We start from the raw sequence: 12,635 nt of genomic DNA on the forward strand, positions 1-12,635 counted from the left end.
AACGGAAAAGTAGACATCTATCCCAACTGGAGAGAATACTGAGGCAAGGCTAGTAATTAAATTGGGGGAATGGAGGTGGGTTGCCTACTAGATGTGGCTAACTAATCTGTAGGTATGGGTGAGCTGGGAGTAGAAGGTTGGGAGCTGGTCTAGTGCTGGATCATGGGGCTGAACCCTATAATTAGAAATCCAAAGAAGATAGTGAGGCAAGGTACATGTGTCCTTCATGGATGCAGATGAGAAAGATGCTGTCATTGGAGAGAGCAAACAAGATGACTTAGGGAGCCATGACATGTCTGGTTAAAGCAGTCAAGAAGCCAGGAGCTACCAATGACTTAAATCACAGAATTGGAAAAAACTGCTTTAAAATTCATATGGAACCAAAAAAGAGCCCGCATTGCCAAGACAATCCTAAGCCAAAAGAACAAAGCTGGAGGCATCACACTACCTGAATTCAAACTATACTACAAGGCTACAGTAACCAAAACAGCATGGTACTGATACCAAAAAAGAGATATAGACCAATGGAACAGAACAGAGTCCTCAGAAATAATACCACACATCTACAGTCATCTGATCTTTGACAAACCTGAGAAAAACAAGAAATGGGGAAAGGATTCCCTATTTAATAAATGGTGCTGGGAAAATTGGCTAGCCATAAGTAGAAAGCTGAAACTGGATCCTTTCCTTACTCCTTATACGAAAATTAATTCAAGATGGATTAGAGACTTAAATGTTAGACCTAAAACCATAAAAACCCCGGAAGAGAACCTAGGTAATACCATTCCGGACATAGGCATGGGCAAAGACTTCATGTCTAAAACACCAAAAGCAACAGCAACAAAAGCCAAAATTGACAAATGGGATCTAATTAAACTAAAGAGCTTCTGCACAGCAAAAGAAACTACCATCAAAGTGAACAGGCAACCTACAGAATGGGAGACAATTTTTGCAATCTACTCATCTGACAAAGGGCTAATATCCAGAACCTACAAAGAACTCAATCAAATTTACAAGAAAAAAACAACCCCATCAAAAAGCAGGCAAAGGATATGAACAGACACTTCTCAAAAGAAGACATACAGCCAACAGGCACGTGAAAAAATGCTCATCATCACTCGCCATCAGAGAAATGCAAATCAAAACCACAAGGAGATACCATCTCATGCCAGTTAGAATGGCAATCATTGAAAAGTCAGGAAACAACAGGTGCTGGAGAGGATTTGGAGAAATAGAAACGCCTTTACACTGTTGGTGGGACTGTAAACTAGTTCAACCATTGTGGAAAACAGTGTGGAGATTCCTCAAGGATCTAGAACTAGAAATACCATTTGACCCAGTCATCCCATTACGGGGTATATACCCAAAGGATTATAAATCATGCTGCTATAAAGACACATGCACATGTATGTTTATTGCGGCACTATTCACAATAGCAAAGACTTGGAATCAACCCAAATGTCCATCAGTGACAGACTGGATTAAGAAAATGTGGCACATATACACCATGGAATACTATGCAACCATAAAGAAGGATAAGTTCGTGTCCTTTGTAGGGACATGGATGCAACTGGAAACCATCATTCTCAGCAAACTATCACAGGAACAGAAAACCAAACACCACATGTTCTCACTCATAGGTGGGAATTGAACAAGGAGAACACTTGGACACAGAAAGGGGAACATCACACATCAGGGCCTATTGTGGGGAGGAAGGAGTGGGGAGGAATAGCATTAGGAGATCTATCTAATGTAAATGATGAGTCAATGGGTGCAGCACACCAACAGGGCACATGTATACATATGTAACAAACCTGCACGTTGTGCACATGTACCCTAGAACTTAAAGTATAATAATAATAATAATAATAATAATAATAATAATAATAAAGAAGCCAGGAGCATTGGAAGTGGATTTCAGCCCCGAGAGCTGAAAAAGGTTTAGTCAGTAATGGAACCAGTTAGGCACAGTAGCTGTGTAACTCAACGTTATTGTTCAAACAAGCCAATTTGGTATTTCCTGGGCAGCTCTCCCTTAGGTGTTCTCACCTTGTCTTAAAAGAACTGTGTCTGAAAAATAAAATGGTAAACCCTCTGGCAGGAGATAGGGTGTTGATTTTTAGAGTCCTGGCTCATTTTTTAAAAACTGAATAAAATGTCATAAAAATATTAAAAACCATATAAACTAAAAAGTAAATATTCATCCCAGTCTTTATCTGTAGATACCACGTATTCTTTCCAAGAGGAAATCACTAGTACAAGATTCATGTTTATTTTAGTGGAGATAATCCATTTCACATGTAAACAAGTATATATTTTAGGTATAATTATGTTACCAGAATAAAAACAGTATTCTGCACCTTGATTTTTCATTATGGCAGTAAGCATAGATATACCTTATTATTTTAAACAGTGATCAATTCTATTGCATAGATTAGAACTCATAATTTATCTAACTAGGCACTTAGTAATGGTCATTTATGTTGTTTTCAGTCTTTTGATCTTATAAGCAATGCTAAAATGAATAACTTCAATATACGTCAGTTCCCAATGTAAAAGAGGTTAACTTTATGGAAGTAGCTTTTCTGGGTTGAAAGGCATGCACATTTTAAGTCTGAGTGGTTTTATTGCTAAATTACCTTCCTTAGAGGCTCTTTGAATTTCCACTTCTCCTGGGAATGTATGAAAATACCTGCTTTTCTATACCTTTGCCAGAATTAAAACAAAAATAAAACTCTGATCATTGCCAATCTGATCAGTGGAAAATATATCTAGCTGCATGTGGTTAAGAGCTATTTGAGGTTTTATTTATTTTTTTGTCAATTTACGTTCCTTCCGATACTGTTGTTAATGGCCTTTGCTGAAATTTCAGTTGGGTTGTTGACCCTTTCTTATAGATTTATGACAGTTCATTATTTATTAATAAAGTTAACATGTTGTCTGTGATATTTGTTATAAATATTTCCTCCAGTTTTATTTTGTCTTTTATAGATTTTTTTCTTAGCCTTGACAAATTTTTTTGGTAGTTGAATTGACTAAACTTTTATTTGGCTTCTGGGCTATGTCTCAAACTTTAAAAAACTATTCTTCACTCCAAGTTTATCGTAAAATCCTACCTTCCATGTTTTTATCTATAAATTTAAAATTTTATGCTGCTTATGATGACATTTATTGAATAAATCCCATGTTGTCATTCATTTGAAATGCCACTTTTATTAAATAACAAAACTCTTAATGTATTCGGTCTATTTCTTGATTGTTCTTTCCTTTTCCAACTATCAGGTTTCATAATTATAAGTAATTCTAATTTGTAAAATTTTGTACCTTTGCAATATTCATGTTTGACTTTATTATTATGGTTTCATAATATATTTTGACTTCCGATACACTGAATCCCTCAATACTCTTCCTTTTCAGCATTTTTCTACTGATTTTTCTTTCTCATTTTTGTATCTTTCTTCTTGAAATAACCTTCTGGGCATTTTTATGGTGGTAAACGTTCCTGAGGACACAGATTTTACATTTATCCCCATTTTCTCTCATGTACCACAGAAGTATTTTAAAGTTTATTGCAGAGAGATGGTGCATGCTTGTATTTAATTTTATTACTATGGGTTTAATATTTTTGCTGACATTGTAATTGAGGCTATTTCCTAACACTGTATTTTCTAACTGGTTCTTGTTTTTATATGTGAAAAATGAAATTCTTTTGATTTCCATACGTTAATTTTATATTCAGTTACTTGGTTGAATTTTCATATTATTACTTTTTCTTTTGGTTCTTTTATAAAAATTATTTTTTATTATTATTATTTTCTTTTTTATAATACTTTAAGTTCTAGGGTACATGTGCACAACAGGCAGGTTTGTTACATATGTATACTTGTGCCATGTTGGTGTGCTGCACCCATCAACTCATCAGCACCCATCAACTCGTCATTTACATCAGGTATAACTCCCAATGCCATCCCTCCCCCCTCCCCGCTCCCCATGATAGGCCCTGGTGTATGATGTTCCCCTTCCAGAGTCCAAGTAATCTCATTGTTCAATTCCCACCTATGAGTGAGAACATGCGGTGTTTGGCTTTCTGTTCCTGTGATAGTTTGCTAAGAATGATGGTTTCCAGTTGCATCCATGTCCCTACAAAGGACACGAACTCATCCTTTTTTATGGCTGCATAGTATTCCATGGTGTATATGTGCCACATTTTCTTAATCCAGTCTGTCACTGATGGACATTTGGGTTGATTCCAAGTCTTTGCTATTGTGAATAGTGCTGCAATAAACATATGTGTGCATGTGTCATAATAGCAGCATGATTTATAATCCTTTGGGTATATATCCAGTAATGGGATGACTGGGTCAAATGGTATTTCTAGTTCTAGATCCTTGAGGAATCGCCATACTGTTTTCCATAATGGTTGAACCAGTTTACAATCCCACCAACAGTGTAAGACTGTTCGTATTTCTCCACATCCTCTCCAGTACCTGTTGTTTCCTGACTTTTTAATGATTGCCATTCTAACTGGCATGAGATGGTATCTCCTTGTGGTTTTGATTTGCATTTCTCTGATGGCGAGTGATGATGAGCATATTTTCATGCATCTGTTGGCTGTATGAATGTCTTCTTTTGAGAAGTGTCTGTTCATATCCTTTGCCTGCTTTTTGATGGGGTTGTTTATTTTTTTCTTGTAAATTTGATTGAGTTCTTTGTAGGTTCTGGATATTAGCCCTTTGTCAGATGAGTAGATTGCAAAAATTGTCTCCCATTCTGTAGGTTGCCTGTTCACTCTGGTGGTAGTTTCTTTTGCTGTGCAGAAGCTCTTTAGTTTAATTAGATCCCATTTGTCAATTTTGGCTTTTGTTGCTGTTGCTTTTGGTGTTTTAGACATGAAGTCCTTGCCCATGCCTATGTCCGGAATGGTATTACCTAGGTTTTCTTCCGGGGTTTTTATGGTTTTAGGTCTAACATTTAAGTCTCTAATCCATCTTGAATTAATTTTCATATAAGGAGTAAGGAAAGGATCCAGTTTCAGCTTTCTACTTATGGCTAGCCAATTTTCCCAGCACCATTTATTAAATAGGGAATCCTTTCCCCATTTCTTGTTTTTCTCAGGTTTGTCAAAGATCAGATGACTGTAGATGTGTGGTATTATATCTGAGGTTTCTGTTCTGTTCCATTGGTCTATATCTCTTTTTTGGTATCAGTACCATGCTGTTTTGGTTACTGTAGCCTTGTAGTATAGTTTGAATTCAGGTAGTGTGATGCCTCCAGCTTTGTTCTTTTGGCTTAGGATTGTCTTGGCAATGCGGGCTCTTTTTTGGTTCCATATGAATTTTAAAGCAGTTTTTTCCAATTCTTTGAAGAAAGTCATTGGTAGCTTGATGGGAATGGCATTGAATCTATAAATTACCTTGGGCAGTATGGCCATTTTCACGATATTGATTATTCCTATCCATGAGCATGGTATGTTCTTCCATTTGTTTGTGTCCTCTTTGATTTCACTGAGCAGTGGTTTGTAGTTCTCCTTGAAGAGGTCCTTTACATCCCTTGTAAGTTGGATTCCTAGTAGAAATGGATAACTTCCTGGACACTTACACTCTCCCAAGACTAAACCAGGAAGAAGTTGAATCCCTGAATAGACCAATAGCAGGCTCTGAAATTGAGGCAATAATTAATAGCGTACCAACCAAAACAAGTCCAGGACCAGATGGATTCACAGCCACATTCTACCAGAGGTACAAGAAGGAGCTGCTACCATTCCTTCTGAAACTATTGCAATCAATAGAAAAAGAGGGAATCCTCCCTAACTCATTTTGTGAGGCCAACATCATCCTGATACCAAAGCCTGGCAGAGACATAACAAAAAAAGAGAATTTTAGACCAATAACCCTGATGAACATCGGTGCAAAAATCCTTGATAAAATACTGGCAAACCGAATCCAGCAGCACATCAAAAAGCTTATCCACCATGATCAAGTGGGCTTCATCCCTGGGATGCAAGGCTGGTTCAACATTCGCAAATCAATAAACATAATCCAGCATATAAACAGAACCACAAAGACAAGAACCACAAGATTATCTCAATAGATGCAGTAAAGGCCTTTGACAAAATTCAACAGCCTTTCATGCTAAAAACTCTTAATAAATTCGGTATTGATGGAATGTATCTCAAAATCATAAGAGCTATTTATGACAAACCCACAGCCAATATCATACTGAATGGGCAACACCTGGAAGCATTCCCTTTGAAAACTGGCACAAGACAGGATGCCCTCTCTCACCACTCCTATTCAACATAGTGTTGGAAATTCTGGCTAGGGCAATCAGGCAAGAGAAAGAAATAAAGGGTATTCAGTTAGGAAAGGAAGGAATCAAATTGTCCCTGTTTGCAGATGACATGATTGTTTATTTAGAAAACCCCATCATCTCAGTCCAAAATCTCCTTAAACTGATAAGCAACTTCCGCAAAATCTCAGGATACAAAATTAATGTGCAAAAATCGCAAGCATTCTTATACACCAGTAACAGACAGAAAGCCAAATCATGAATGAACTTCCATTCACAATTGCTTCAAAGAGAATATTATTATTATTTTTTGAGATGGAGTCTCACTCTTGCCCAGGCTGGAGTGCAGTGGTGCAATCTTGGCTCACTGCAAGCTTCGGCTCCCGGGTTCACGCTATTCTCCTGCCTCAGCCTCCTGAGTAGCTGGGACTACAGGCGCCTGCCGCCACGCCCGGCTGTTTTTGTTGTTGTTGTTGTTGTTTGTTTTTGTATTTTAGTAGAGACAGGGTTTTACTGCGTTAGCCAGGATGGTCTCGATCTCGTGACCTTGTGATCCATCTGCCTCAGCCTCTCAAAGTGCTGGGCTTACAGGCATGAGCCACCACGCCCAGCTGGAGCACTGGGTTTTAACCAAGATGTATACCTGAATCACCTGTAATTAGAGAAATATATAAATGCTTGATTCCTGCACTTGGAAATTTAGTAAGCCTGGATGAGTTCTGAACATCCATATTTTATACAGTTTCATAGGTAATTCTCAGACCTTCTACATAAGAACATAATTTTAATTAAAGAAAAAATAAGATAAAAATACTAAGTCCTGGCAGATCGGTATTAGAGATAACTGTAAAATAGGAAATCCATGGATTTCTGAACATTAAATATGTGCTCAAAAGTCTGGATTATAAATAATTTTTCCCTCCCTTCTTTCTCCCTCTTCCCTTCCTTCCATCCTTCTTTTGTAAAATGAAACCACCAATAATACAATCTTGAGGTATAGATATAAACAAAGTCTCAGCAACATGCTCTGTTAATTTTCTTTTTCTCAATTGCAGTCAATTGAGATCATGTCACTGCACTCCCACCTGGGCGACAGAGTGAAACCCTGTCCAAAAAAATAAATTAAAAATTAATTTTTAATTAAAAAATTAATTTCTTTTAATTAATATATTGATTTTATGTTCTGATAATTTGTTTGCATTTCTTTATATTAATGATCACGATATGGTTTTTCTATTTACAAGCAGATTTTATGTGAAAACAAAAAGGAAACCCAGGTTGTTCAGCTCATTGCTTAAATATAGAATCTGCTATAATAGAACTGCTTTTCAAAAGAATTTCACCTATGAACAGGGCGGGCACGGTGGCTCATGCCTGTAATCCCAGCACCTTGGGAGGTTGAGGTGGGGAGATCACTTGAGGTCAGGAGTTTGAGAATAGCCTGGCCAGCATGGTGAAACTCTGTCTCTACTCAAAAAAAAAAAAGAAAAAGAAAAAGAAAAAAAAAATTGCCGAGTGTGGTGGTACATGCCTGTAATCACAGCTACTTGGGAGGCTAAGGCAGGAGTATTGCTTGAGCCCGGGAGGCAAAGTTTGCAGTCAACTGAGATCATGTCACTGCACTCCCACCTCGGCGACAGAGTGAAACCCTGTCCAAAAAAATAAAGTAAAATAAATAATAAATGAAAAAATTCACCTATGGACATAGTTTTTTGTTCAACAATACAAATACAACTGCACAAATTCCTACTCAGCAATAAAAGTTCCAATATCTGTACATATTTTCCCTACTTTAAATCCCTTAAAATTGTTTTAAAATTAATTTTTCGTTTAGGATTGTTTTATTTGTGTTCCTCATGCTACAACACAACCTTCACAGTCAGTCAAGTATATAAAATTAATATGCTTCCTCAAAACATCAACTTAGATAAACATAGAGCTTCTAAATTTCTACAACGAAACTTGAACATTCAAAGGAGCACAATATGATGACAGTGGCTTCAGATCCCATCTCAATGCAAATTTAAGCAAAGCAAAGAGTATTACCAGACTACTCAGTAAGATTCTGTAATTTAATATACCTACTTCTCAACTCTCCAAATTTGTTTCTCAACACTGGGGACAATTTTTAAAGATATCAACACCTGAGTTCTACTCCATGCCAATTAAATCAGAATCTCTGTGGGGCATTTTTTTTTTAAAGCTTGCCTAGCAATTCTATATCAGCCACAGCTGGGCATCACTTCTCAACAGAACCTCTTATGAAGCAAAAACATAAATAAAGAAAAACAAGCCAGGTGCAGCAGCTCATGCCTATAATCCAAGCACTTTGAGAGGCTAAGGCAGGCAGATCACTTGAGGTCAGGAGTTCAAGACCAGCCTGGCCAACATGGTGAAACCCTGTCTTTATGAAAAATACAAAGATCAGCCAGACGAGGTGGCGGGTGCCTGTATTCCCAGCTACTCAGGAGGCTGAGGTAGGAGAATCACTTGACCCCAGGAGGTGGTGGTTGCAATTAGCCGGGATCGTGCCACTGCACTCCAGCCTGGGAGACAGAGCAAGACTCTGTCTCAAAAAAACAAAACAAAACAAACAAACAAAAAAGAAGTACCGTAAGTACAGCGACATGGGGAATAAGTTAAAAATCAGAAAGACTCCCTCATTACTTTCTAACATTTTTTACTTTTTGAAACATCCAACGATTAGGAATATTAGAATCTATGTCATGACCACAATTTAATAGTTAAAAAAAAAAAAAACCATAAAATGAAGGCCTAGAAAGATCTTTGTTACTCATCTAGAATCATGTGGTATAACCGTATTTTCCAATGGAGGAAGACTATTGGGTTTCAGGCATAAAACAATGCAGAAATAATCTCAAGGCAGGGAGTGGCAGATAACCTCTGACTCTGGTTTCCTGTTTTTCAGGCAAGGAAGTTGGTAAGGGGAAAGAAGATTTGTCCATGGGAACAAGCATTCATGCTCTAAAGAATAGCTTCATTTGAACCCATTAATTTCCTTTTCAGGCAAAATTTCAAAGATAAAACAACATAAAATATGAGGCCAAAGAAAAGGGAGTTGGTCTTCAAAGAGAATTTGTGTTTTTTTTTTTTTTTCTTTTTTCTTTTTCTTTTTTTGCTGGTACGATAGTCCTTCTGCCTGGAGTCACGCAAAGACAAATCATGAAATAAAAGAAAATCTTTATTTCAGGGAGTTTCAGTGGTATGTATGTGTACTACAGCAAAGGCTGGTTGTAGCAAAGTTTCATTTCAAACTGCATTGATGTATAATTTAGACATATGGGAATGCTTAACTTCTGCTAAAATGTAGATTTAATCAAACATCATGCCAATTTTTACATTAGTTGTAGATCCTGTTAGGTTTTCACAACCAAAAAAATGAGAATAAGCTTACTGCTACCTACTAAGGTAATGAACTGTGAAATCAATTTCACAGTACTGCCTTGAAAATAAGCCCCTTGGTTGGTAAGAGAAATTACAACTTCTAACTCCATCTAAATGTATTATTTAACTGGTATTCTTCTGTCGTCATCTACTGTTGGCTTGATTGTCACTTCTCTTCTTATTTGACCCCAACCAATTAAATGTCAGTATTTTCCAATTGTTTGGATAAGGGAAATTTTTTCTCCTACTTCTGTGCACATTAGATTGGTCAAAATAATTTTATCCAAATCAGCCTTGACAGCACTACATCTTCCTCCTGTTGACAGGGATCCTATGTTCACCATGAGCACTTCATTCTTAGACAGCTTTTGTACCTGTGCTGCTGTCTTGTCTTCTTCAGTACGTACACCTAGAAGCTGTCTAAGTAGGAAACAGGAAATTTCGAATTCTGTGAATGTCTCATGTAAGGTTCTGAATGCACCAAGTGCTTACCCCACCATTCTGTCAGCCCGGCACAAAGTGGGGTCAATTTTTGTTCCAACTCCACTAAGACTGCCTGGAGCAGAATATTGTAGATCATTATGCTCGCCAAAAAGTGATACAATTTTGGAAAAGATTGGTTTACACGTGAGTTTTCCTTCACTGTCTTTGGAGACAATACCAGGTCTGACTTCTATCTCCTGGCCCACCTTTAACACTCCTTTTAGGAGACTAATGAGAGGTGAAGCCAGCTGGACTTTCTGGGTTGGGTGGGGACTTGGAGAACTTTTCTGTCTAGTTAAAGGATTGTAAATGTACCAATCAGCACTCTGTGTCTACCTACAGGATTGTAAATGCACCAATCAGTGCTCTGTGTCTAGCTACAGTATTGTAAATGCACTAATCAGCCTTCTGCAAAAATGGACCAATCAGCACTCTGTAAAATGGACCAATCAGCACTCTGTAAAATGGACCAATCAGCAGGACACGGGCAGGACCAAATAAAGGAGTAAAAGCTGGCGGCAGGAGCCAGCAGCAGCAACCCGATTGGGTCCCCTTCCATGCTGTGGAAGCTTTGTTCTTTCACTCTTCATAATAGATTTTACTGCTGCTCACTCTTTGGGTTCACACTACTTCTATGAGCTGTAACACTCACCATGAGGCTCTACAGCTTCATTCCTGAAGTCAGCCAGACCAGGAACCCACCGGGAGGAATGAACTCCAGATGCACCACCTTTCTTAAAGTCAGCTAGACCAACAACCCACCAGAAGGAATAAACTCCGGACACACTACCACCAGCAGCTTCACCTCCCTTAAGGTCGTCAACTTCACAGCCAGGTTTTTTGACATCAAAAAATCTAATAACAATAAGTTGGGGTTCTGAAGTAAAGTCTTTTGAGGGTACTGGAATTTTCTTTACTATGTACTCACAATGTCAATACTGTATTTCGACTGAACTAAAATTGGAATAATGGGAACTCCCTCTGCTACTGTACCTTGTACAAATACAAAGATCTGCTCACATTGTTCTTTAGCCTTTCTTTAACCAAATCAATTTTATTTTGTAGAATCAAATTACGCTTCAGCTTCATGATCTCTATAGCAGCCAGGTGTTCAGATGTCTGATGCTGAGGAAAAGATTCAGCTATAAAGAGAAGAGCTGCATCCATCACTGCTGCACCATCCAGCACAGTAGCCATCAAAATATCGTGGCCAGGACAGTCCACAAAGGAAACATGTCTGACTAATTTGAAGTTCCTTTTGGTCCTTGGAATGTCTGTAGGAAACTCATCAGATGTAGTCCTCCCACAAGATCTATAACATTCTGGCCTAGGGCAACTTGGGTCATCAAGTTTATAAATGTTAGCATTAGCATATCCAAGCTTGATTGTAATATTTATTTCTAGTTCATTTTTGAACCTGACGGTCTCAACTCCAGAAATAGCTTTGACAAGGGTGGATTTCTCATGAGCTACATGACAAATTGTACCTATATTAACTGTGACTTGTCTGCTGATAACTTCGTGTGAAAGTGGCATCAACCTGGTAACACTCAAGGTAGCAAGAATCTGGCAGGAAAAATGCGGCCGGCACAGAGTCACTCCAGCTTCGCGGTCGGCCATCTTGCCAGAAAAGGAAGGAAGCCGCCCTGGCTTCGGGCTGATTGTGTCTGCAGGACTCCTAGTGGGTGCAGGGAAGTGGAGACAGGAAGGCGAATTAGGTGCTCAGTCCTGTAAAGGATGGCCAGTGCTGCAGTGGTCTCACTGCTTGGACTTCTCTCCACTTGAATATGCACAGTGACTGTTGGTAGGTTTACTAGAAAACATGATACAAAGTTGCCGGATCTATTGGTTGCACTCCTGGTAGATACTCGTGCAGGCAATACTGAGGGTAGCCACCAACCCCACCACATGAGGTGAGTCTAAAATGATTTTTGTTTTCAAGAAGAGAGACTGAAAAATAAATACACATCTGAAATTCTGCATGTAAGATGCTACAAAAGAAGCAAGTGTGGGCATTCAGGGATTTTTATTTTTTTTTTTTATTATTTTTTTTAGAAGGAGTCTCGCTCTGTTGCCAGGCTGGAGTGCAGTGGCAAGATCTCAGCTCACTGCAAAACTCCTCCTCCCAGGTTCAAGCTATTCTCCTGCCTCAGCCTCCCGAATAGCTGGGACTACAGGCGCCCGCCACCACGTCCGGCTAATTTTTTGTATTTTTAGTAGAGATGGAGTTTCATCATGTTGGCCAGGATGGTCTCGATCTCTTGACCTCATGATCCACCCACCTCTGTTGGGATTTTTAACCCAGACTAGAAGTAATTTTTGTATTTTTAGTAGAGACGGGGATTTCATCATGTTGGCCAGGATGATCTCAATCTCTTGACCTCATGATCCACCCGACTCTGTTGGGATTTTTAACCCAGACTAGAGCCGGAAAGATTAGGAAGATATTCTTGACTTCT

General features: G+C 38.5%; 1 pseudogene; it reads right to left on the reverse strand.

Moving 5' to 3' along the window:
• Positions 1–9,812: 9,812 nt before the first annotated feature.
• Positions 9,813–12,070, reverse strand: LOC105463715 (eukaryotic translation initiation factor 2 subunit 3, X-linked pseudogene; annotated as a pseudogene).
• Between the last annotated feature and the right edge of the window lie 565 nt (positions 12,071–12,635).

The sequence above is a fragment of the Macaca nemestrina genome, chromosome 2 (assembly GCF_043159975.1).
Source record: "Macaca nemestrina isolate mMacNem1 chromosome 2, mMacNem.hap1, whole genome shotgun sequence".
In the NCBI taxonomy this organism is placed as follows: Eukaryota; Metazoa; Chordata; class Mammalia; order Primates; family Cercopithecidae; genus Macaca; species Macaca nemestrina.